The sequence below is a fragment of the Schistocerca cancellata genome, chromosome 1, assembly GCF_023864275.1.
Source record: "Schistocerca cancellata isolate TAMUIC-IGC-003103 chromosome 1, iqSchCanc2.1, whole genome shotgun sequence".
NCBI lineage: Eukaryota > Metazoa > Arthropoda > Insecta > Orthoptera > Acrididae > Schistocerca > Schistocerca cancellata.
The window spans coordinates 604,182,818-604,208,145 of NC_064626.1; the positions used below are offsets into that span (position 1 = coordinate 604,182,818).

Sequence of the window (25,328 nt, forward strand, 5' to 3'; positions counted from 1 at the left end):
CCATTCACGCCTGTCGCGACACCACTGGAGGCGGGCTGCACGATGTTGGGGCGTGAGCGGAAGACGGCCTAACGGTGTGCGGGACCGTAGCCCAGATTCATGGAAACGGTTGCGAATGGTCCTCGCCGATACCCCAGGAGCAACAGTGTCCCTAATTTGCTGGGAAGTGGCGGTGCGGTCCCCTACGGCACTGCGTAGGATCCTACGGTCTTGGCGAGCATCCGTGCGTCGCTGCGGTCCGGTCCCAGGTCGACGGGCACGTGAACCTTCCGCCGACCACTGGCGACAACATCGATGTACTGTGGAGACCTCACGCCCCACGTGTTGAGCAATTCGGCGGTACGTCCACCCGGCCTCCCGCATGCCCACTATACGCCCTCGCTCAAAGTCCGTCAACTGCACATACGGTTCACGTCCACGCTGTCGCGGCATGCTACCAGTGTTAAAGACTGCGATGGAGCTCCGTATGCCACGGCAAACTGGCTGATACTGACGGCGGCGGTGCACAAATGCTGCGCAGCTAGCGCCATTCGACGGCCAACACCGCGGTTCCTGGTGTGTCCGCTGTGCCGTGCGTGTGATCATTGCTTGTACAGCCCTCTCGCAGTGTCCGGAGCAAGTATGGTGGGTCTGACACACCGGTGTCAATGTGTTCTTTTTTCCATTTCCAGGAGTGTATTACTCCTTGTATTACAAAGAAACGCTTTGCTTTCGAATGGTAGAGTAGTCATGCATGTTCTGCTTCCTACACTACATTTTTCTGAACTAATTATGCTTTTACGTGATACGTACACTGACATTTAGTACCTGCTGATATTACTTTTGTTTGCATTAACTATGCCATAACAATTCCAGCATAATAATTTCCTCATGCTTCACAGGTACAACGAGCCATTTCTCATCACCTTTTTTTTTCCTCTTTTGCATGCCTTGCAGTCTATGCTTGTACTATATACTTCTAGTTGTTAAGTCAGTCTGATTTCTTTAACATTTTCATGTCTACGCTTAGAATAGTTTTGTGATCATGCATTTTTATCTTTCTTTATTTTGACTGCCCAGTTTGACGACTATGAACGATATTGATTCTCTTTTGCAGCAAGAGTGCACCTTTCTTTGTATTATTCTCATTTTTCCCTGTAGTTACGCGCATTCCTTACATCTGCTATTATTATTTTATTTTCACTTCTCTGTACGAGATATATTACTTACGTATAGCCAATATTTGCAACAAATATCGTTTTCAAATCTCATGTACTATACATATATTCTACTATACAGATCTTTCTTATGAGCTCTGATTAATTATGAACTCTGTATTTTGTCATTTATTGCTGTCAATCTTCATGTATTTTTTTCTAGAATTATTGCCTGTGTACATTAAGTTTTCAAGTCTACTTACTGGTACAGCCACTGTTATTCTATATGTAACCATTACTGTTCTGTGGACATTCACTACCATTAAACGTATTTATCACCAGCCTTTTGTTAGAATAGCTCAACTACGAGCCTAAAACATACTGTATGTGCCATATTATTTGATAATGAACTACGAACACAATTTCTCACTTATGTATTGATGGCGCTGTCGTAAATAATGCACTTGTTACCTGCATAAGTTTAGGATTTTGTATTAATATTCACTACTGTCATACTGTGCAGTCTTAAATGCATTGAATGCCTCTTTAAGTCCCATTTTCTCTTTATACCATTGTCTTTCACTACGTTATCCACTAATATGGTCATGAAACATACATTTGTTTACTTGTCTGCAACAGTTCAAATATATGCAAGCTTACTGATGTCGATGATAATACATTGCAAATGAGAGCTCTGTAATGACACCATTCATTGCGCTCACTACTGTACTAGGGAGCACGTAACATACAATTGACTGAGTTGTCCTTGGGTACTATATTTGACGCTGCCACCAGTGAATATGCTCAATGCCATATCTCACTACTTTGATATTCGTAGGGATGTTAAAAACTGACTTAAAAATATAATCCTCTGATGAGGGAATGTGAACCAATGTCTACGGACCTTCGATTGTCAGACCATCCGGACTGGACTGTAACTTCACCTCAACTATGACTTTATCCTTGCCTTTTACACTCTTTATATTTTATACTCATGATATAGCTACACTATGCTTTGTATAACAACGCCTATGATTAGTGATAACAATGCAAATGAGCGTTATAAATGGACACTTGATCTCACTAGTGCACATAATTACAAAATTTCTTAACAACTTTCTAAATATTTAGTAATATTTCTCTATAACTGTGTATCGTATAACTCGGGTTTTTTCAATTCCCATGAACTTCGTAAGAGCGAGTTGCTCATACTACTATGTTTCTCTTAGATATTGAGCTACATCTTAAATTTGCCTAGTGCACATGAGCACTATCATACCTGACTATTTGTACATTCGTAATTCCTAACCACAGATGTTAGATGGTTACAGAAAATGCTTCACAAATTAGGCATGATACTTTTATGCTACTCAAAGAGCCAGATGCTCACAAAAATGGTATTTCTTTATTAATTATGTCTTTTATGTTACATTCCCGAACTTTTAGGAGCCTTTACTTACGTAATGTTAAGAATTTGTTGTTTTATTACGCCCAATTGCCATAACAACCCTGCCAAATTCTTCAGCAGGAGGCAACAGTGTAACTAAAGGTATATATGACGGTAGTATCTGTTCTCGAAAGAACAGTTACCGTGGATGACCATGCAGCTTTGCGAGAAATGAAATGATAATTAAATGGACACCCTAGCTGCAAACAGGCGTTGATGTACTTCATTGGGGACATGTTGAAAATGTGTGCCCCGACAGTGACTCGAACCTGGGATCTCCTGCTTACATGGCAGACGCTCTATCCATCTGAGCCACCGCGGACACAGAGGATAGTGCGTCTGCAGGGACTTATCCCTTGCACGCTCCCCGTGAGGTCCACATTCCCATCATGTCCACACCACTACATTCGTAGTGCGCGTAATAGATGTTTGCCCATCATACTCATTACTCGTGGCAGATTAATCTACCAAGTCCCGTACGAGTTCGGGCACAGCGTGTGCGTTGGCACAAGAAGGTTGTAACGCCGGAAATGCATATCCTCCTATTTCCATCTATTGTATTATAAATTTGTTTCCTTATTTTTGTTACCTGAATATATGACATTTCTGTGTCTTTACATATTGTAATTGTTTTACTATTTGTATATATATATATTTATGCATTTATGTCGATGTATAATTGGTTTGTTTCGTAAATATTATTTGTATTTTTACGCTGGGTCTTGCCTAGGGAAAACTGCTATCAAACGATTACATCGATAGGTCGTGTGAAGAATCAAGGTGTGTAGGATCTTTGGTAGTGTTAACTCTGTCGCGCGGAGCGCGGGCAGAAAGGGAGTCTGGCGGGAGTAGCGAGTGGAGCAGGTGTGTTGTGTGAAGCTCCCGCGAGTTGCCGCGCTTTCGAGGTTTGGCAGCATGTAATTGCGCTCGACTTGCGATGATAGTTTCTGACATGGTGTCGCGGACGGGAAGCATTAGCTGGCGCACATCAAGAGCCCGTTTCGTCTGGTGACCGTGACGAGAAGAAGGCGCGCCAACATCCAGCTTCTGCAACAGCGACGGCCGACAATGAGTAACTGTCGCCACCTCCTCGATCGACGGCTTCAAACCTTCAATCAACCAACAAGGAAGACTGGAAGCACGTAAAGTTTTAGAACTGTATGGCAGACCTCAGCTTTTCAAACTTTTAAAATTGTTGCATCACAAAAATTACAGCAACTTAGCATGAACCATTGTTGCTCATTGACCCAATTGCATTGCCAAGCAGGGTCCCTTCCTTTTCCGAAATGAACCCGAGTGTCGTTGAAATTCAAACGCCAGCATTAAAGTGGTATTATAGCATTTCATTGCTTAAATTTCAAAGTTCAGTTAAAGTATTCACAGCTGGCTACAATATTTAGATTGCACAAGCACAAATTAAGAGTGCGAGTTTTGTTACCGTATTTTAGCTTACCTGTGACTGCAGCTCAGCTTGGTACGTACTAAATTTTACTACTGTTAATTGTTCAGAATCATTTAATTCAAGTTCAAAGTTAAATCCCTTATTTCTAAATTGCGTAGATTCAAGTAGCTTTTGAAATGATTGTTGAGGTAGTCCAAGACTAACCGTATTTTACTGAATTTCGATGTGCTTCAGAAAGAAAGCTCACTATTAACTTCAGTCACTAAATTAACTTTCGATTTTCCGGTTTTATTAATTGTTTTTCTAAATTAAGTCAGAGTGTAGCGAAATTTATTACTTCTGACAAACTTTCAGTTTTCACACTACATGTGACAACCTTCAGTTGCCACGCTTCTAGTGCTAATTATATGTGTAATAACCTTTCTTTTTCAGTTACTATAGTAATTGTCCTCAGGACTGGCGACCGTAATTTCCCCCAAATCTCAAATATCTAATTACCGCTAGTTGATTGTTAACGTAACGGCCGCACATTTACTTTCTTTATTAACTTTACCCCTTTTTTAAATTAATTTCCACCAGTTTCATTAGCATTTTTCCTTTCATTTAGATGTAACCCTTTCCTCCCTCTTTACCGACAGATTAACTTCGGTGACGATTGCTTTTTCCCAAATTTCCATTAGGTACACGCGGTTTAATATTTCACGGTCATTAAGGTCGATAAGTGAGGGGGAGGTTACAAGGTCAATCGCCGGGAAGCCATATTTTAAGTATATATTACGGTAGTATCTGTTCCCGAAAGAACAGTTACCGTGGATGACCATGCAGCTTTGCTAGAAGTGAAACGATAATTAAATGGACACCCAGCTGCAAACAGGTGTTGATGTACTTCATTGGGGACATGTTGAAAATGTGTGCCCCGACCGAGTAATGAGTATGATGGGCAAACATCTATTACGCGCACTACGAATGTAGTGGTGTGGACATGTTGGGAATGTGGATCTCACGGGGAGCGTGCAAGGGATAAGTCCCTCCAGACGCACTATTCTCTGTGCCCGCGGTGGCTCAGATGGTTAGAGCGTCTGCCATGTAAGCAGGAGATCCCGGATTCGAGTCCCGGTCGGGGCACACATTTTCAACATGTCCCCAATGAAGTACATCAACGCCTGTTTGCAGCTAGGGTGTCCATTTAATTAAAGGTATATACACATGGTAAATTAATTCAAGTTTTGTAAGAAAATATTATATTGAATCAGAGGTGGCAAAATGTACTATCGATTGTGTAGTAGCGTCGCTGCTCAAGGTGTTACGTGTAATGTGTTAGAGTAACTTTAGAGCGAGTGATGTATGGAGGACTCTCAGGTGTAAAGACGTGTTGCATCTAATGTGTGCTGGATATATACTTCCTCACTACGGGCAGTAATGATTTTTTGTCTGCATGATACTGTGATGTTTGCTAACTGTCAAAGGAATCTCAACAGAAGTTGAAAACAATTAAGGTCTAGAAAGCTGCACTGTTACTAGTGCAATGTGCATATTCACAAGTAATGATTGAGACAATGTATAAAACTCACATCCAATGATTTTATAAAGCTAATTGTTAATGTTTACTCAGTTTATTGAGTGTGTTAATTGTGAGCATTATTACCTTTCAGAGAGTCAAAATACAAGTTTTAAAGTTAGTGCCGTATTGTTACTGTGGTGTCACCGCCAGACACCATACTTGCTAGGTGGTAGCCTTTAAATCGGCCGCGGTCCGTTTGTATACGTCGGACCAGCGTGTCGCCACTATCAGTGATTGCAGACAGAGCGCCGCCACACGGCAGGTCTGGAGAGACTTCCTAGCACTTGTCCCAGTTGTACAACCGACTTTGCTAGCGATGGTTCACTGACAAAATACGCTCTCTTTTGCCGAGACGATAGTTAGCACAGCCTTCAGCTACGTCATTTGCTACGACCTAGCAAGGCGCCATGTTCAGTTACTATTGATATTGTGAATAATGTACAGTCAATAGCGACGTTCACCATTTATGGATTAAAGTTAAATATTCCACCAGCTACGTCGGTTTTTCCTAAAGTCTAATTTCCTTGTCCTGTTCCAGACCTCACTCCAGCCTGCGTGAGCTAAAACGCGTGCCTTTCGGCTTCCTCTAGTAACCCGGTGTTGGCTCTCCTGCCAACCCACAACAGTTACTAACCCCATGTCAATACCAGTGGCCAGATCTATGTCATTTTTTATTAACTATTTTTCTCAGGAAGTTATTGTCTCAGTCATATTCGATTTAATTATAATGTATGCTAAGCAACAGCTATAAACAATAGCTGTTTGATAACTATAGAGTTCAAAGTATTAACAGAGAGCACTACAAAGAGCGTTACCATTGCGCCGATAAAAGTAAGATATTTTATTATTTCAGGGATAGCATTCATTAAGCACAGGGACCATTTCATTCAAATTGGTCGTTTTGTTTCATTATGAGAGCCAATTTCAAATCAATAGTGTTGCATCAGATTCAGTTTTTGTGTTACGTAAATTCATGCAGTATAGGTTTGGTTTAAAGTTATTGACAGCTTACATGCTCGCAGTTAAATAAATTTGTATTCTCGCAGTCAAAAAAGTTCAGTATAAAGAAAGTGTATAAGCGACGAGATAATATACACTTTCATAAGCCATTCCCACTCTAACAGTTGTGTTTATGACTACTGTCAGTCACATAATTTCTGTCATATTACAAACGTATATGTTCCAATGTTTTCCGTGATTTCCCTAAATTGCTCAATATAAATGCCAGGAAGGTTCCTTTGAAAGGGCATGGTCTATTTCCTTTCCACTCCTTGTCACAATCCGAGCTTGTGCTCCGTCTGTAATGACCTCGATGTCGATGGGACGTTAAACCCAATCTTCCTTCCTTCCTAGGGCGTCCGTTTTGCATGATTTCTTACACGACTGTATCGGAGTTTCTAGTGTTGTCGTCTACGACGTCGTTCTCGCCATGCTCATCGGGAATGGAGTTATGTATAATTTAATCGTCTCCTAACAGTTTGATGCGATATATGAATTCCTGTAGCCTCTTCGAACACTGATTCTTTCCTGGAACGTTCAGCTCACGGTTCCTTTGACTCCAGACTGGTAGATATCGATCATCCTGTGCATCTGTCGAACGTGGACGGCCTCTACAGTGTAAGTCCTAAACACTGTCAATTGGGACCGATTCCATGACCGCTCTAAATCGCGTTCAGTCCGATGCACACATCGACCAACTTCGCCGGTTGACAAGCCTTCTGCGCGTAACCTGATAATGTGGACCAAATCATTGGTCGCTGTTGTCCTTGGTGGCATGATGAATGTTCACTGTAGTGTTCCAATGACGTGTCTAACGCGTCCCTACTGGTGCTTTTCTTTCAACTGTAATGCTGCAATCGATTCGGATGCGGCGTTCTGCACTCATGGTACACTACTGGCCATTGAAACTGCTACACCAAGAAGAAATGCAGATGATAAACGGGTATTCATTGGGCAAATATATTATACTTGGACTGACAAGTGATTATATTTTCACGCAATTTGGGTGCATAGATCCTGAGAAATCAGTACCTATAATAACCACCTCTGTACGTAATAACGGCCTTGATATACCTGGGCATTGAGTCAAACAGAGCGTGGATGTCGTGTACAGACACAACTGCCTATGCAGCTTCAACACGATACCACAGTTCATCAAGAGTAGTGACTGGCGTATTGTGACGAGCCAGTTGCTGGGCCACCATTGACCAGACGTTTTCAGTTGGTGAGAGATCTGGAGAATGTGCTGGCCAGGGCAGCAGTCGAACATTTTCTGTATCCAAAAAGGCCCGTGCAGGACCTGCAACATGCGGTCGAGCATATCCTGCTGAAATGTAGGGTTTCGCAGGGATCGAATGAGGGGTAGAGCCACGGGTTGTAACACATCTGAGATGTAACGTCTACTGTTCAAAGTGGCGTCAATGCGAACAAGAGGTGACCGAGACGTGTAACCAATGGCACCCCATACCATCACGCCGGGTGATACGCCAGTATGGCGATTACGAATACATGCTTCCAATGTGCGTTCACCGCGATGTCACCAAACACGGATGCGACCATCATGATGCTGTAACCAAAACCTGGATTCATCCGAAAAGATGACGGTTTGCTATTCGTGCACCCAGGTTCGTCGTTCAGTAAACCGTTGCAGGCGCTCTTGTCTGTGATGCAGTGTCAAGGGTAACCGCTGCCATGGTCTCCGAGCTGATAGTCCATGCTGCTGCAAACGTCGTCGAACTGTTCGTGCAGATGGTTGTTGTCTTGCAAACGTCCCCATCTATTGTCTCAGGGATCGAGACGTGGCTGCTCGATCCGTTACAGCCATGCGGATAAAATGCCTGTCATCTCGACTGCTAGTGATACGAGACAGTTGGGATCCAGCACGGCGTTCAGTATTACCCTCCTGAACCCACCGATTCCATATTCTGCTAACAGTCATTGGATCTCGACCAACACGAGTAGGAATGTCGCGATACCATAAATCGAAATCGCGATAGGCTACAATCCGACCTTTATCAAAGTCGGAAGCGTGATGGTACGCATTTCTCCTCCTTACGCGAGGCATCACAACAACGTTTCATCAGGCAACGCCAGTCAACTGCTGTTTGTGTATGAGAAATCGGTTGGAAACTTTCATCATGTCAGTACGTTTTAGGTGTCGCCACCGGCGCCAACCTTGTGTGAATGCTCTGAAAAGCTAATCATTTGCATATTACAGCATCTTCTTCCTGTCGGTTAAATTTCGCGTCTGTAGCACGTCATCTTCGTGGTGTAGCAATTTCAATGGCCAGTAGTGTAATTGTGCATATGTGTACAAACACGTCAGGGGCGACCTTTCGACCACTAACAGTCACAACGGCAACTCACCTGCGCGACACATCGGGGTGATGCAAAACTTTTGTTGATGTGTGTTGTTACATGGGTTTCTGCAGCAGAAGTAACAGACCGAAGGCCCAGCCACACAGCTTACGCCGGTCAGTAAATAACGTTTTCGAGCCGTTTATCGTAAGGCTTCTTTAGGACTGCGCGGCCGCACGTGTTCACCCCGAGACGATATGGGGGGGCCAAGCGGCGACTTGCGGGAAGTGGGCGCCGAGCGCGGCGGGACGTAAGCCGTGTTGCCCGGGGCGAGCTGGCAGTTATCTGTCGGCGCCGCAAATCTTGACTTTGCGGGGGCGGCAGCGTAAGCCGGCTGAGCCGCGCTAATCTCTATTTATTGAAATGGAAGCGCATCACCGCCCTGATCGAGAGCCGCCGCCGTCATAATCCCGCGGCGAGGCCCGCGCGCGACACGTGGGCGCGGCCGCCGCCTTCTTCCACGTGGCTCCTAGACTTACTGCCGCTAGCCTCGGGTAAACCGTCTGCCGATTTACCGTAATCGTGAATCACCGCCGTAAAAGCTGTTCATCTACTGTGTACGATAGGTGACCGCCCATCAGCAGTCAGTCGTCAGAGGCAGTCTGATCTGATACAAAAAACAGTTTCCGTCCCATGAAAATCCTTCTCGGTGTACTGCCGCATCATTTTACAAAATATTAAATTGCTAGAATAGAAAAACATTCCACATCACTTCCGGTTTGCAGGGATTTTCCTCAAGACATAGGCTCTGTCTGAAGAAGACTGCTGCAACACGGACGAAAAGTCGGTTCTTTATGTTTTTTTATGCGATTACAGGACAATAAACCCAGAAGGATTTTTACGGAAGCCCAGGTATTTATACCAGTATTCGTTCCATTGGTGGCTTTCTGTCTTTCTGCTTTTCTCTTTTTTCATCAAAAGTGAATGGGTCTACTGGTCAGAATTTTTTGGATAGTATAGTTTGGGTACTAAACTATTAAAAAAGCTGAATTTCAAACATTTCGACCCACTTGCTACGACACTCTTCAGGGCCTGAAACGCCGTAAAGACGACTTCAGCAAGCAGGTCGAAACGTCCGCAATTTAGTTGTTTTAGTAGCTACAGTGACGTAGGTCAGTACTCAAAATTATTTTATCCACAATGAAACCGGCCGCGGAAGCCTACGAGCTTATATTCAGAATGTTAGTTGCAAGTCATACCGCCCTAGCATTTAGAGCATCACTCTGAATCAGTTAAAACAGTAACTGAAAAGAAACAACCAGAATGGTCAATCAGTTTACTCAACATTCAACGAGACGCGGTATGTGCTCAACAAGGAATATAAACTCGAGATACGACAGAAGTTTCAATTGCGTTAACGGCACATTTATCATAAATTTAGTGTTAGTGCTAGTCGTATTATACTATACCGAACTACGGCCACAGACGAAAGACGAACAACTAACACGGGCAGCAGAAACGACGGTTTTCAGAAACACAACGGGACACAAAAGAACTGACGCACAAAAACCATTAAATTACAGTTTTTGATGTTGCCGAGCAACAGTCATTCATTAATTTTTAAACTAACACACCACCTTTTGACTGTATTGTTGTTTATTTAATTACGACTCAGGCTTCCGCCTTTTATGCCATTATCAAGTAATTGAGTTTATGTCATGCAGTATGTGTTTGTGATATAAATCTGGGTCATAATTAGATAAATAATAATACAGTCAAATGGCGGCGGGTTCATTTAAAAGCATTAAATTACAAATGGGAAGTATTAGAGATGGTAAACGTCAATATGTAAAAGAAGGAAAAATCATCAGTAGATCCTCCAAAGATAAGCCCACGCCTGCGAACGGGAAAGACGCCATCGGCTCGACCGATGTTCGTCAAAATGCTGGACGTATGCGGTCCGAATCGAGTATTGAAGAGCCCCGCCGTTTCCAGCCGTATTTCATTATAATCTGCATCCAGTATCAGCCAGATCAAAAGCCCGTCAACTAACGTTAACAACTTTCAAGAATGTAGCTTTACTGCTCAGTAACAAACAAAAGTTCTAACAGAAACAGTAATGTTAATTGACGTTGGTGATTTCGGTCGTGAGCTAATTAAAGTTGGCCGCTTATCTCAGGGGCAGAGAGATACGTAGCGCGGCCTCTGTCTTTCACTCAGCACAAGAGCGCCACAGAGATGCTCAGCAAATTCCGACGGCAGAAGCGACACGAGAGGCTGCGTGCGTCATTGCTGAAATGCCGAGACGGTACGTTCCAGGAAGAGTCGGGTAATCTGTTGGTTCCTCCCATTTAAGTCTCGTGAAATGACCACGATGAGAAAGAGAAACCGGATTTAATATGGAAGTTTGTGTACAATCTGTTGTGGTTGGCAGGAGAGCCAACGCCGTGTTACTAGAGGAAGCCGAAAGGCACACGTTTTAGCTCACGCAGGCTGGCGTGAGGTCTGGAACAGGACAAGGAAATTAGACTTTAGAAAAAACGGACCTAGCTGGTGGAATACTTAACTTTAATCCATTAATGGTGAACGTCGCTCTTGACAGTACATGATTCAGTATCAATAGTAACTGGTAATGGTGCCTTGCTAGGTCGTAGCAAATGACGTAGCTGAAAGCTATGCTAACTATCGTCTCGGCAAAAGAGAGCGTATTTTGTCAGTGAACCATCGCTATCAAAGTCGGTTGTACGACTGGGGCGAGTGCTAGGAAGTCTCTCTAGACCTGCCGTGTGGCGGCGCTCGGTCTGCAATCACTGATAGTGGCGACACGCGGGTCCGACGTATACTAACGGACCGCGGCCGATTTAAAGGCTACCACCTAGCAAGTGTGGTGTCTGGCGGTGACACCACACAATCACTTTTCCCATGCACCATTCATGAACAGGACAGGGAAGAAGGGAAACAGATAGTAATACCAGAAGTACCCTTCACCACAAACTCTGAAGTGACTTCAAGTTCACAGATATAGATGCAGGGACACAAACCCGATTAGGTCAGATTTGGAGCGGGAGACTGACTTAAGGGATCAGCTCCACTTTGTTTCACTGGCATGGACATTTTCTTCCAGCCTACTTTTATCGTTGCCTGTCGTGCTGCCTACAGTTACGAGCAGAGGGTTGCCTACATTCAAGGGCGGTGACGTCACAATTCAAGGTGGCGGCAATTATCACTTGACAAGCCATTCCACCTTTACCTACCACATGACAAATCCCTCCCCTTCCCCTCCCCTCGCCGCACTCTGCCACAATCACGGTCTCACTCCAGCCAATAAAAATCCAAGATGGCAGAACAAACCTAGTTGTGCTAATAGGAAATTTCAAAAAATCCAAGATGGTGGAACTAACCCAATTGTGTTATGTGCCCTCCTCCTCTATTCCCTCTCTCTTCCTCCTTTCCCTGTCCAACCAACCACACCGTAATATTAAAATCAAGCAGGCAATCCGAATGTGGATGCAAGTTTCTCGATTCTACAATACTAGCCATTAAAATTGCTACATAAAGAAGAAATGCAGATGATAAACGAGTATTCATTAGACAAATATAATATACTAGAACTGACATATGATTACATTTTCACGCAATTTGGGTGCATAGATACTGAGAAATCAGTACCCAGAACAACCACCTCTGCCTGTAATAAATGCCTTGATACGCCTGGGCATTGATTCAAACAGAGCTCCGATGGCTGCCCATGCGACTTCAACACGATACCACAGTTCATCAAGAGTAGTGACTGGCGTATTGTGACGAGCCAGTTGCACGGCCACCATTGACCAGACGTTTTCAATTGGTGAGAGATCTGGAGAATGTGCTGGCTAGGCAGCAGTCGAACATTTTCTGTATCCAGAAAGGCCAGTACAGGGCCTGCAACATTCGGTCGGGCATTATCCTGCTGAAATGTAGGGTTTCGCAGGGATCGAATGAAGGGTAGAGCCACGGGTCGCAACACATCTGAAATATAACGTCCACTTTTCAAAGTTCCGTCAATGCGAACGCCGTGAGATACGCCAATATGGCGATGACGAATACACGTTGCGTTCACCGCGATGTCAAAAATGGCTCTGAGCACTATGGGACTTAACTTCTGAGGTCATCAGTCCCCTAGAACTTAGAACTACTTAAACCTAACTAACCTAAGGACATCACACACATCCATGCCCGAGGCAGGATTCGAACCTGCGACCGTAGCGGTCTCGCGGTTCCAAACTGAAGCGCTTAGAACCGCACGGCCACACCGGCCGGCACCGCGATGTCGCCAAACACAGATACGACCCCCATGATGCTGTAAACCGAACCTAGATTCATCCGAAAAAATGACGTTTTGCCATTCGTGCACCTAGGTTCGTCGTTCAGTACACCATCGCAGGCGCTCCTGCCTGTGATGCAGCGTCAAGGGTAACCGCTGCCATGGTCTCCGACCTGATAGTCCATGCTGCTAACAAACGTCGTCGAACTGTTCGTGCAGATGGTTGTTGTCTTGCAAACGTCCCCAAATGTTGACTTAGGGATCGAGACGTGGCTGGACGATCCGTTACAGCCATGCGGATAAGATGCCTGTCATGTCGACTGCTAGTGATACGAGACCGTTGGGATCCAGCACGGCGTTCCGTATTACCCTCCTGAACCGACCGATTCCATATTCTGCTAACAGTCATTGGATCTCAAGCAACGCGTGCAGCAATGTCGCAATACGATAAACCGCAATCGCGATAGGCTGCAATCCGATCTTTATCGAAGTCGGAAACCTGATGGTACGCGTTTCTCCTCGGTACACGAGGCATCACAACAACGTTTCACCACGCAACGCCGGTCAACTACTGTTTGTGTATAAGAAGTCGGTTGGAAACTTTCCTCATGTCAGCACGCTGTAGGTGTCGCCACCGGTGCCAACCTTGTGTGAATGCTCTGAAAAGCTGATCATTTGCATATCACAGCGTCTTCTTCCTGTCGGTTAAATTTCGCGTTTGTTGCACGTCATCTTCGTGGTGTAGCAATTTTAATGGCCAGTAGTGTAGTTCGAAGATGCGCATCATTTCTGAAACCTTGTCTTGGAAGTGAAACGTACTGCATAAAATACATACCTCTCTATTTAATCAACATAAATATGCAGTCAACTGCACGAATATGAGGACAACGTCTAAGATATGCATTATTTTCATAACATTCACAGGGAGGTCGTAGACATCTATGTAAAAAGATATTTGTCTCTGAATTCTGTAAACACACATACGCGTGCGCACGTGAGCACTCACACACATACACAATACTTTGCACAGTACTATAGAGTATCCAAACGCTTTTTTGAAACATACTTATCCAAAAAATAATGGAAGACTTTAAATTGCAGCATTTCAAAAACTTTGCAGAGTACTCCAAAGCATCCAAATGCTCTTTCTTGCGTAGTGCTATTCCAAAACGTCATGTAAAACACTCTGACTTTTTGGGTTACATTCAGAAGTACAATCCAGGAACATTATGTAAAGTTACACTTGGGTACACGAAAGGTTCGAACAGAGCCTCAAATTATTTTGACACATCTAAATTATTGTCAAGTGTCACAAGGCAGGCAGGCAGGCAGAAACTGGAAAGTCCACACTTGCTGACTGCTTATTTTGCTTGTTGCGACAAATCTTGTCTTTTAGACGTCCGATCAGTGTAACGTGACACTTGTGTTGCATTATAAAACACAAACGAGCATTACAGATTAAGCCGACTTGCCGGCGAGAGTAAACAGTGTTATTCACACATCAAAAACTGTTATCTCAATACACGTTCCATAATTGTAATTTTACGCATATTTTTGACGCCGAACTCAGAATGGAAAAGAACAGACAAAATTCTCTGTGGTAGATATTTCAGTGCTGTGTTAATGCTCTAGTTTTTGATGAACAGCATTAAATACAGGCACTGTAGTTGTGTATGCGTGAAAAAATGTTGCAAAAAAGATCTCTTGTTTTTGCAGACATTAGACATGTGAAATCGATACTTCGAGACAGCAGCGGTCCAGAGAGAGTTATCTTCAATGTTTAGAATAAACAGAGATCTGTCTCACAATATTGTGCTCTCGCACTACCTATCGTGGAAGATAGATGGCGAAACCCATTTATTCCTTGAAAATGTATATAGTACCTACTGTTGATGGTGATGATGATAATTAATAGTCATGAAAGAACATTTGCAACAGGGTATAAACGGGCAGAATCATTTTTTGTCGAAGCAACAGACAAAATGCATGATCCTGTACACTGCATCGTATTTGAACCGATATCAAAACTGTGGATGATTGGTGATTCGCCGGTGTACGTCAATGGAAATTATTTATTAACTCCCGGTGTAAGACGTCTAGAGATATTAATATTATATAATCTATTGTTTAAAATTAAACCTCCTAAAAATTGCATAACATGAGATCTTCTAAATTGTGATAAAATTCTCAGGGCTACCTATGCTCACGAGAAAAGATATCTCCTCTCGCAGACAAGTAAATTTCAAGAGAGTTAAGATATTTACGCACATCGTTAAGGCAGCAGTAAATAAAACTGGTGGATAAACATTAAAGAGAACACATTTCAGACCATAATCTTGCCGTGCCTAATGATGAACACAAAAAAATCTCGTCAGGTTCTGTCAGAAGAGAAGTAGATGTTATTCAAGAAGCATGCATTTCACCTTCCCACCAGGCCCATTTCTCAAAGACAGGGACCGAAATTCTGAAAGAAGAAGACAGACCAAGATGAAGCCGTTACAGCCAATGTAAACAATATATTTATGAAAGCATAAGATGGAGATATTGGAGGAGACGATGATGATTATAATTATGATAGTGATGGTGATGATGATGATGATGATGCACAAGAAAAAAAGGAAGAAGATGATATAAGGAATTTTGCAAATTGAAGACGCCTCCAAAAAATTGGCAGAAAATATTGACTGGAATGACGCGAATGAACTGGTAGAGCAATTAGTTTTCTGACTAGCTTTTAAAGCGGTAGGTAGTAGTTCACCTGACAATGAAATACTGTTTATTGAAGAGGAAGTTCAAGAGGCATCGATTATTGTTTGAAAATTGTGTAGTCTGAATGACTTCTCCTTCTTCATTTTATTTTCGTCTTCGGTTACTTAGGACCATGGCGCTCGTTTTCACTCTTTGCATGCGTCTTCTGATTCTTCTTAACACAGAAAGATATTTTGTCTGGCTGTGAGGCAGCTTCCTCTCATCTGTCCACTTCAATCTGCTTGTGCTGCTGCTCTTTCTGCTGGTGAGCGACCCTGGGAATACCAGTTGCAGAGTGATCTGCCGCAGTTTAACCCAAACCTGTTGCTCGAGGTCCGATTTCAGTGTGGCGATCCATCTGCTTTTGGAGGCTTTCCCTCTACCTGTCGTGGTGAAGATCCAATTCGTGAGGCTGTAGGTGTTCATGTGGATCGAATGTCGACAGAAAGCTAGTCGCCTTTTCCTCATAGATGCAGTTATGTCCTCTAGCAGATGACACATCTCACCGTTGTGGCTAATCCTGTAGGTGCCATCCTCTTCTGTTTCTGGTGTACCCTTTACAACTTCGCATGTATGGTATCCACTGCTTAGTTCGCACTCTCATTTGCCGAAATCCACTCTCCTAAATATTTGACTGCAGGAACGTTACCAGTGGTGGTGCATTCTAGTGCAAATGCAGATGGGGATCCCTTCGTGTTAATAATTAACTTAAATTTTTGTATACTAACCTCCAAACCAGATTTAGCTACTATGCTGTTGAGCAGTGGTCGTCAGACAGCACTCCGTTGACCGCACGCGGCAAGAATCGAGTATACGAGCAGCGCTAATCGTTGTCAGCCATATTTTATCATGATATCCACCTAGTAACCAACAGCCGACTTCAAAAACGTCAACTAACGTTAAGAGCTACCCATGAGTGTAGTTTTTTCTATTCGGTAACAAACAAAAATACTCACCGAGACCGTAATATTTTAAAATGTGCTTAATTTTAATTCACGTCGTTGAATTCGAGTGTGAGCTAACTAAAGTTGCTCACTTACCTCATGGGCAGAGGGGAAATACAGCGGCCACTGCGGGATTAGAGGATGTGAGAAGGGGAATGTTTTATTGTTTGTCTTCCAGTCCTCACAAATCATGGGCGTATGTATCTCAAACTGATCAGCTGCTACGGTATAAATTTTAAACGTAAGTGACATGGATTCGTGTATGCGCATTATAGAGACGCTCAGCTTGAAATGCGATATATAGGCCTACTTCTAGCTAGGAATGAGAAACCAAATTAAACATGTTGCAATACAGTGCAAACAGTGCAAGAAAATGCTATTTAAAACATTTAGTAAACATTTGCGATCGTTTGTTGTATTTCACAATCAAAAATGGTTCAAATGGCTCTGAGCACTATGGGACTGAACTTCTGTGGTCATCAGTCCCCTAGAACTTAGAACTACTTAAACCTAACTAACCTAAGGACATCACGCAAATCCATGCCCGAGGCAGGATTCGAACATGCGACCGTAGCTGTCACGCGGTTCCAGATTGTAGCCCCTAGAACCGCTCGGCCACCCTGGCCGGCTACTTCTCAATCCATTTAAGTATAAGTGCAGTTACTGGTGTTAAGTAATTATTCATACACTCACACAGACAACACAACAACACTTTGTCAGCCAATTACGGTGTTACAACTTAAGAGTCGCCGATGGACCAGCATTCTGAAACAAAGAACAGACGCCACGAAGTGTTCCGAATAGTGCCGACTTTTAACGATCAGTACTTACGAGCCAGCGACCAACTTATCGCTTCCTTGCATTAGCTAGTAAACAGGAGTTTACAACATACTAATTTGTATAAATTACCAATTAATAATAAGTCGGTACATATCCAGCCCGAGAGATCATTTAAAAATGTCAGTATTTGGCTATTGAGCAAAAACTTTTGATGACCACTGCTGCAGAAGCTCTGCAGTTGGTGAGTAGCCTCGTCTATAATTTTTGCTAACAAGACAAGGTCGTGTGCAAAGGCTAGGCAGGATAAAATGGTTCAAATGGCTCTGAGCACTATGCGACTTAACTTCTGAGGTCATCAGTCGCCTAGAACTTAGAAATAATTAAACCTAACTAACCTAAGGACATCACACACATCCAGGCCCGAGGCACGATTCGAACCTGCGACCGTAGCGGTCGCTCGGTTCCAGACTGTAGCGCCTAGAGCCGCACGACCACTCCGGCCGGCTACTAGGCAGGATAAATCTAGGTTATCTTTCTTGTATCCAGTTTTCATTCCAGTTCCCGTTGTTATTGTGTAAGTCCCTTGCCTGGTAATCTTCACCAGTATGCAGTTGAAGATATTGCAACTGAGGCCATCCTATCGTCTAGCTGCCTTTTTAACTGTGGAACTCTCACAGAATTCACCTCTAAATTTGTTCCTCGGACTGGCCTGGACTAGTCTGGTGGTCTTCTAATCTAGACGCAGTGCTTGTAGGGTGGAGTTCAGGGTCTGCTTGTCTGTCGAATCCCATACCTTCTGAAGTACACTGAAAATGATTACCCGGGGATGTCTACCCGAACTCCGTTATGTGACGATGGTTCCGAAGGTTTTTATTTGCCCTGTGCAGGTTCTACGGCCTTGCCGCAGTGGATACACCGCTTCCCGTGAGACCACCGAAGTTAAGCGCTGTCGGGCGCGGTCGGCACTTGGATGGGCGACCATCCAGGCCGCCATGCGCTGTTGCCATTTTTCGGGGTGCACTCAACCTCGTGATAGTAGCGGCTTCTGTCAAGAATACCATCATAACGACCGGGAGAGCGGTGTGCTGACCCTACGCCCCTACTATCCACATCCTCCACTGAGGATGACACGGCGATCGGATAGTCCCGGTAGGCCATTCGTGGCCTGAAGACGGAGTGTTTCCTTTTTTTTTTTTTTTTTGAGTGGTCTGCAGGTTCTAGTAGCTTGAATGCCACCCTGATATTGACCTAGTTGGGAGTCAAATTCGTTGAAGGCTCTAGTTAGCATGACTCTAGAGAAAATCTTGTAGGTGACATATCAGAAATGTGTCCCTGTAGTTATCAAGGTCGAATTTGTTGCCTTTCTTGTGAAGAAGACGGAACACAGCAGAGGTCCATACTTCTGGTAAGATCTGTGTTAACCGTATGTCCTGTATAATCTGAGGATACAGATTGTTCACCTGCATTTTTTCACGTCTTGGTAAAAAAAATTTAAGCCAGGATTTCAGAAACATTTCTTTATTTACAACAACCGATGTCCACAGACTTTTCTGTCATCTTCAGGGCTTCAAAAATTTTATTACAAAACGTGTTCATTTTGAGCTGGAACATCACTCCAGGATGCTGGAGATCACAACTGTGCTAGTATGCCGTCTTCACCGGAGGCCTTTTTGTTCTTCAGGTTCGTGATGCTTATCTATTATCAGCTGGGTTTGTCACGTCTGCCTCGCGAACAAGATGCTGGAGATCACAAATGTGCAGCTGAGGCCTTGTTGTTCTTCAGGTTCGTGAAAATGATCTACACTCCTGGAAATTGAAATAAGAACACCGTGAATTCATTGTCCCAGGAAGGGGAAACTTTATTGACACATTCCTGGGGTCAGATACATCACATGATCACACTGACAGAACCACAGTCACATAGACACAGGCAACAGAGCATGCACAATGTCGGCACTAGTACAGTGTATATCCACCTTTCGCAGCAATGCAGGCTGCTATTCTCCCATGGAGACGATCGTAGAGATGCTGGATGTAGTCCTGTGGAACGGCTTGCCATGCCATTTCCACCTGGCGCCTCAGTTGGACCAGCGTTCGTGCTGGACGTGCAGACCGCGTGAGACGACGCTTCATCCAGTCCCAAACATGCTCAATGGGGGACAGATCCGGAGATCTTGCTGGCCAGGGTAGTTGACTTACACCTTCTAGAGCACGTTGGGTGGCACGGGATACATGCGGACGTGCATTGTCCTGTTGGAATAGCAAGTTCCCTTGCCGGTCTAGGAATGGTAGAACGATGGGTTCGATGACGATTTGGATGTACCGTGCACTATTCAGTGTCCCCTCGACGATCACCAGTGGTGTACGGCCAGTGTAGGAGATCGCTCCCCACACCATGATGCCGGGTGTTGGCCCTGTGTGCCTCGGTCGTATGCAATCCTGATTGTGGCGCTCACCTGCACGGCGCCAAACACGCATACGACCATCATTGGCACCAAGGCAGAAGCGACTCTCATCGCTGAAGACGACACGTCTCCATTCGTCCCTCCATTCACGCCTGTCGCGACACCACTGGAGGCGGGCTGCACGATGTTGGGGTGTGAGCGGAAGACGGCCTAACGGTGTGCGGGACCGTAGCCCAGCTTCATGGAGACGGTTGCGAATGGTCCTCGCCGATACCCCAGAAGCAACAGTGTCCCTAATTTCCTGGGAAGTGGCGGTGCGGTCCCCTACGGCACTGCGTAGGATCCTACGGTCTTGGCGTGCATCCGTGCGTCGCTGCGGTCCGGTCCCAGGTCGACGGGCACGTGCACCTTCCGCCGACCACTGGCGACAACATCGATGTACTGTGGAGACCTCACGCCCCACGTGTTGAGCAATTCGGCGGTACGTCCACCCGGCCTCCCGCATGCCCACTATACGCCCTCGCTCAAAGTCCGTCAACTGCACATACGGTTCACGTCCACGCTGTCGCGGCATGCTACCAGTGTTAAAGACTGCGATGGAGCTCCGTATGCCACGGCAAACTGGCTGACACTGACGGCGGCGGTGCACAAATGCTGCGCAGCTAGCGCCATTCGACGGCCAACACCGCGGTTCCTGGTGTGTCCGCTGTGCCGTGCGTGTGATCATTGCTTGTACAGCCCTCTCGCAGTGTCCGGAGCAAGTATGGTGGGTCTGACACACCGGTGTCAATCTGTTCTTTTTTCCATTTCCAGGAGTGTATTATCCGATTGGGTTGTCACACCAGCCACGCGAATGGGATTCTGGGGGTCACATCTGTGCTACTAAACTATCTTCACATGAAGCCTTGTCGTTATTCAGGCTCGTGATAATATCCAATATTTCTTTGCTGGTTGGTGATGTAGTGTCCGGATTCGTAGAAGGCGGCTCCTGAAAGATAAGTCTCTCTTTAGGCTCCTCCGCATTGAGGAGTTTTTGAGGTACCCCACAAAGGTACTGGTCCAGTCTTTATTGTTTAACTGATACTTCCCGCCGTATGTGTGAAGTTGAAGAATAGTGTCTGTGTACGGCGTTATTAAAAATGTAACATGAAATAAGTAACTGCTCCACAATAAGACTGCACACTGCATGCATACCGATTAGACATCAACAAGGCTGAACACGCTAACCATGTATTTTGCAGACCTCAACTTGTCAACTCGGTGAAATGTGGTACTTTTGGAGAGTGCCTCAATGTGCTTGCACGGACGCCAGCAATTGCTGAGTCAGCTGGCAAATATGTACAAATACACTGCAGTTTTTCTCTGTGCTTGTTAGAATTAAAGAAAGTAGAGATTCTTGTGGTTCATGTTACAGTACTTGAAGCATCTGAGTGATGGTTGAAGCACATTAGGTACTGAAAGACTTTTAGCATGGTATATTGTGGAAGAGCAAACAACATGGACAGCGTTCGTTTCCAAAATGGTGATACAAAATAACATTTTTTAATATGTGGCTAGTACAAAATAGTGTGCATAAAAATGTCAGTTCCCATTTATAAACTATCGCACAATGGAAATATAAGAGATTGTAATGTTCGCTGTCTAGAAGAAGATTGTTAAGGCTCTGTGTTTAGTTCGCAAGACTGTATACTTCTCACGTACAGGCCTTCGGTTTTAGTTCCGATTTTCAGAAGTGAAAGTTAAAAATATACAGTTGCTCAAGAGAGACTGCTTTATAGATTCTGAACGCTTTGTTACTCTTGTAGCGTATGAAAGTATTTAATACATAAATAAATAAATGTGATTCTGTTTCAGTATAACAAAAAGGTAGATCGTTACATTGAGAATGTGTTATTCATATTGTATTCATTTTGCCCACAAATTATAATTCAATGTCTATATGGATTTATTAAAGCAGGTACAGTTGTCAAAATTTGGTTAAAAAGTGGAGATATTTCAAATATTTACTCAAATTGTAGCAACGTACTGTTTATAACAGATGATACTCTAAAAAGTGTTGCAGATGAAGTAGAATGTATGATAATTTTATGTGTTCGTTACGTATGATAGCATAAAAAGTGATTCGATTTCAGTAAAAGAAACTGGTTGATGGTTACATTACGAATACTAGAGTATTTCTGTGGTTCATATATTCCTTGTTGCATGTAGATAAACGTTTATTGCCAACCAAGTGTGCATTTTTCATTGCAAGTAATCTTTATGATAATAAATTTCATGTTTCAAATAATTTTTGTTCAATTTATTTTCCTTTCTCATTTCGTCTGTAATACGTTACGGAGACAGAGATCAGGTTTACTGGTGATTTTATGCAATACAGTGTTTAACATAATCGAGATAAACATCAGTGGAGTGTGAAAATACGGAAATACGAAATTTACCGATGAGGCAGGCGTAAGACGAAATTTACTAGCAAGAGTGTACAGTTTTTGATATGAACATTATGAATGAAAACAGAGGGAACATTGTGCAATTTGTGATGAAAGGTACAGTACAATATTTCTGAGTATGTATGTATGTAAGTGTGTGTGTGTGTGTGTGTGAGTGTGTGAGAGAGAGAGTGAGTGCCGTTCAGGTGCCAATATCTTACTGCATTTTACGTAAATATCTTTGACTTTCATTTGAATGTTACAGAAATAATACACATCTTAGAACTTGCCCTCATTTCTATGCAACTGACTGCATCATTTTGACATTATGCTGATGAAAAGGGAAGGAATCTATGTGTGTGTTATGCAAATTAGGCAAACAGCTTCGAGAAGGTTTTGGCAATAACGTATGTCTTTGAACATGAATGCAGATGCTAACATCTACATTCTGACTACCCGCTTCATTTTAATACTACAGTGCGATTAGCTGAAGAGGGCAGGAAGGAGGTGAGTACAAACCAGAACTCGGATAGTTCTGCTATCTGCAATTTTTGAAAATTTCCCCCTAGCACAACTGGGTTAGTTTTACCTTTTTAGTCCGCAGCTCGTGGTCGTGCGGTAGCGTTCTCGCTTCCCGCGCCCGGGTTCCCGGGCTCGATTCCCGGCCGGGTCAGGGATTTTCTCTGCCTCGTGATGACTGGGTGTTGTGTCATGTCCTTAGGTTAGTTAGGTTGAAGTAGTTCTAAGTTCTAGGGGACTGGTGACCATAGATGTTAAGTCCCATAGTGCTCAGAGTCAGCTGAACCATTTTTTACCATCTAGCATTTTTCCTGGCTGAGAAGGGAAGAAGATGGAGGGTAAGAGGAGGGGTTTGTCGTGTGGTAGACAAGGGAGTTATGACTTGTCAAGTAATAGCTGCCGCCATCTTAGATTGTCACGTCATTACCCCTACGAAAAGGCAAATCCCTGCCCCTGTATTCGGGCAACCCCGTGTGCAAAGGTCAGACTGTCTACATACTCACACTAGCTGCCTTAATTTTGTTAGGAAAACCATAGTACTCAGTCTTCTGGTCTGATGTGCCCCGCCACTGATTCCCCTCCTGTGGCAAACTCTTCATCCACTTGTGTCTTAGTCCTAATATATTTGTTGGATGCGCACCAATCTCTGTCTTCCCCTATAGTTTTTAAGCTCTACAGTGTTATATTTACGAAAAATGGTTCAAATGGCTCTGAGCACTATGGGACTTAACATCGATGGTCATCAGTCCCCTAGAACTTAGAACTACTTAAACCTAACTGAACTAAGGACGTCACACAACACCCAGTCATCACGAGGCAGAGAAAGTCCCTGACCCCGCCGGGAATCGAACCCAGGAACCCGGGCGTGGGAAGCGAGAACGCTACCGCACGACCACGAGCTGCGGACGTTATATTTACGTGTGCATTACAACACGTCACCATGGTGCTGAGAATAAAAGGGCTTGCACGCGAAAACATGACAAGCTACCTGAAATAAATAACACACAAGTGGTCCTGAAAAATCATGCACACTAAGTGAAAAGATTAAATAAAAAAGAAACCCACTGATGACGGCACAGTGGTGCTGAAACATGTTTGGGAACTTGGAAAAAACGGTGTTTTGCGTAGCTGGCGGACCTTACTTCCTACAATTTTAACTTCAAACGCGGTAAACACAAGAAGCTGTAAATCCAAATGATGAATGTCTCTACAGTTCCTTTTAGTATCATGGAAGTTGTCATCCTGTCCCTTCTTTTCGACAGTATTTCCTCAAGTTGCTTTCTCCATCGATTCTGAGGAGCAGCCCCGTCAATCCTTATTTCATGAATCCGCCTGATTATGTACCCGTGGTCTACAGTGCGGCTCTCGCAGCCGAGCGAAGCAGACGTGCGGTGTGTGCTCTCCGCTGTCAGAGAGAGCCCGCGCGCCTTGTTTACTTTCTTCGGCCGAGACTAACGTGACGCCGTAGCGCTACAAGACCATGGCAAACCAATACAGAAGATCAACCTTGAAATTCACATTTCGGAACGACTTTACCCGACCAAAGGCGCTCGAAGTCGAACGCTTTTTAAAAGAGGAAGCCAAGATCCCGGCTGCCGACATTGTCGGCATTCACTTTTCGATCGTCAGTAGCACGGTCTACGTAAAGCTCATAAACGAAACTACATGCGACAAGGTGCTTCGTGAGATGAAACAAAAACTCCGCTTCTGCCACGCAGATGGCAATGTTGGCAACGTCGAGGTCGGCCATGCCGCAGTGGGACTGCGGACTATCCGCATATTCGAACTTCCATTTGAACTCCCGGCGGCAGAAGTTGTAGCGGCGCTCCGCCCCTACGGCACGGTACACGAACACGTGGCTGAAAAATGGACCCAGTTTAAGACGTATCCAGTACTCAATGGAGTACGCCAAGTACGCATAGATCTCCAACGACACGTGCCATCCTATCTACAGATAGGAGGATGCCGGGCCATAGTTATTTATGACGGCCAGCCAAAGACGTGTTCCGGATGCGGCAAAGAAGGACACCTTCGTTCCGAGTGCCTCCAGCGTCGGATCACACAACTCCCACCGAAGGACGTTGCACCACCAGCGGCGAAGACTATTCTACCCGTGACTTACGCAGCGGCGCTCACGACGTTCTCCACACAACAGACACGGCCGACCGCTTCAGCGGTACAAGAATCACTTTCCACGGACAAAAACCTGGATGATCCGCCTACCTAGCCAGTGGTGGAAAATAGTACTACGACTGTGGAGCTACCGAACGCGACAGACATTGACGCCGGCAAGATGGCAATTGATTCCCTTATTGTACCGACCGAAGCGTTTGTTCCGGCGGAGCGTGAGTCAGTGCCGT

At 44.4% G+C, this 25,328-nt stretch overlaps 1 non-coding gene across 1 annotated transcript; it reads left to right on the top strand.

Moving 5' to 3' along the window:
* The first annotated feature begins 5,035 nt into the window (after window positions 1–5,035).
* On the top strand, window positions 5,036–5,110 carry Trnat-ugu (transfer RNA threonine (anticodon UGU)). Its single transcript has one exon. It is a non-coding gene; the product is annotated as a tRNA-Thr (tRNA).
* The last annotated feature ends 20,218 nt before the right edge of the window (window positions 5,111–25,328 follow it).